Below are 2,341 nucleotides of genomic sequence, written 5' to 3'. Positions count from 1 at the left end.
ACATCACTTGACAACCGATGCTGGTGTGTTTACGTCCCCGTAACTTAGCGGTTCGGCAAAAGAGACTGATAGAACAAGTACTAGGCTTCCAAAGAATAAGTCCTGGGGTCGAGTTGCTCGACTAAAGGTAGTGCTCCAGTATGGCCGCAGTCAAATGACTGAAACGAGTAAAAGAGTAAAAGAGTATAATTTCTGATTCACTGACCTTCTCCCACTTCCTTTTGTAATACAATGATACCTGAAAAGTCTGTCTTAGATAAAAACATATTTGGGATAGAAAATTCTAGAGAGTTCTAACTCTTGGAAGGAAAGATTGAGGAAAATGCTTAGTGCAGGATTTGAGAAGTGAGTGCCAGTAGGTGTGTTGAAAGAAGATGAGATGGGTGGAAAAGTATCAGATTTGCTATTGGCATATAAATTTCTCTCAGGCATCTAGTAAAAAGATAACAACTAAATTCATATATTGCTTGGATTTCATTTGCTTTTTATACTTCAAGTGTTGGCCAAAGTGATATACCAATAAATACGAGTTGATTTTATTCAGTATATATCCATTCTTCAACAAAATTTGGTCTTGGGTCTCATAAAAAATCCATTATTATTGATATGATTTTTTTTTTCATCTTCTTGTATAAAATTATAGTTTTTCTAATTATTAACTTCATCTGAAGGAAGGAAAGATTTTTCACCATTTACAGTTACACTGCATTTAAGTAGGTTTCATCTCTGACTCTATAGGTGAGGCTAGATTCAAACTGGGCTCCTTGTGTGTAAACTATATATAAGCTCACTGATATATATATATATATATAAAAGATAAAACTTACTTGGAAATGGATGTGTGGCGTTCGATCATATAATAATATAAATTATATATATATATATATATATATATATATATATGCATATATACATACATATATGTACATGCCTACATATATATATGTATATATACATGTATATATGGGTACAGAACATCAAAAACGTGAACATAAAAAACAAAAACATAGAAAAAGATCGTTTTTTTTTTTTTTGAATAACAAAAGAAACAAATAGAGAAACGAGACAGGCAATGTAAAGAACATTCCCTTCATCAGTTGTTGCCTGTTTTATCTCCTCCGCATTTCGAATGTAGGAACAAGATGCAACTTCATTAAAACAGTCGTTCCCGCAAAGCAAATTAAAAAAAATTTGGGATTTTTTGTGGAGGGTTAAAGTGGTGACAAAAACGGGACAGTGACAACAAAACAGTAAAAACAAACAGTAAGGGCTGTTAAGCCATAACGAACACTGGAGAAACGAGCTTTGAGAAGAGACAGGCAAAGCACATCTTGTCTTTAGGAAGGAAGTGGAAGAAAGAAAGATTGATAGCCATTGGTCACATGTGAGCAACGAGAGAGTCAAGGTGGAAGAGTAAGGGTGAGAGAGATTAGAGAAAGGGTGGGAGAGAAAAATAAAAAAGAAGAAGAGCAAGAGAGGGAGATAGAATAGAGGTAGGTTGTAGAGTACGCATCGGAATTATTAAGATAAAACTTACTTGGAAATGGATGTGTGGCGTTTGGTCATATGCTGATATAAATAATATATATATATATGCATATATACATACGTATATGTACATACCTACATATATGTGTATATATACATGCATATATGGGTACAGGATGTCAAAAAAATGTGAACAAAATGAGAAACAAGAACATAAAAAACAAAAACATGGAAAACGAACTTTTTTTTCGAACAACGAAAGAAACAAATACAGAAACGAGACAGGTAACATAAAGAACATTCCCTTCATCATTTGTTCCCTGTTTTATCTACTCCATGGTTCGAATGTAGGGACAAGACGTGACTTCATTAAAACAGTTGTTCCCACAAAACAAACTTTTAAAAATTTGGGATTTGCGGAGGGTTAAAGTGGTGACAAAAACAGGACAGTGATAACAAAACAGTAAAGACAAACACACACACACATATATATATATATATGTATATATATATATATAATAATATTAGGGACAAAATCCAAAATTACAGGTAAAAACTCAATTAAAATCAATTTATAAAAAATTAAAATTAAATTGAGCTTTACAGATTAAAATATATATAAATATATAGTTTTAAGGAAAAGAACCAAGTTTCATGAACTCATTGATGAAAATCCACTATCACATATAGAAAAATTAATAATTAAAAGCACAATAAATGAGTATAATATAATACAAAGTAAATATCATAAGATAAAGATAATATATGTGATAGTGGATTTTCATCGATGAGTTCATGAAACTTGGTTCTTTTCCCTAAAACTATATATATATATATCATCATCATCATCATC

The sequence above is a fragment of the Octopus bimaculoides genome, chromosome 3 (assembly GCF_001194135.2).
Source record: "Octopus bimaculoides isolate UCB-OBI-ISO-001 chromosome 3, ASM119413v2, whole genome shotgun sequence".
Taxonomy (NCBI): Eukaryota; Metazoa; Mollusca; class Cephalopoda; order Octopoda; family Octopodidae; genus Octopus; species Octopus bimaculoides.
This window is presented reverse-complemented; position numbering follows the sequence as displayed.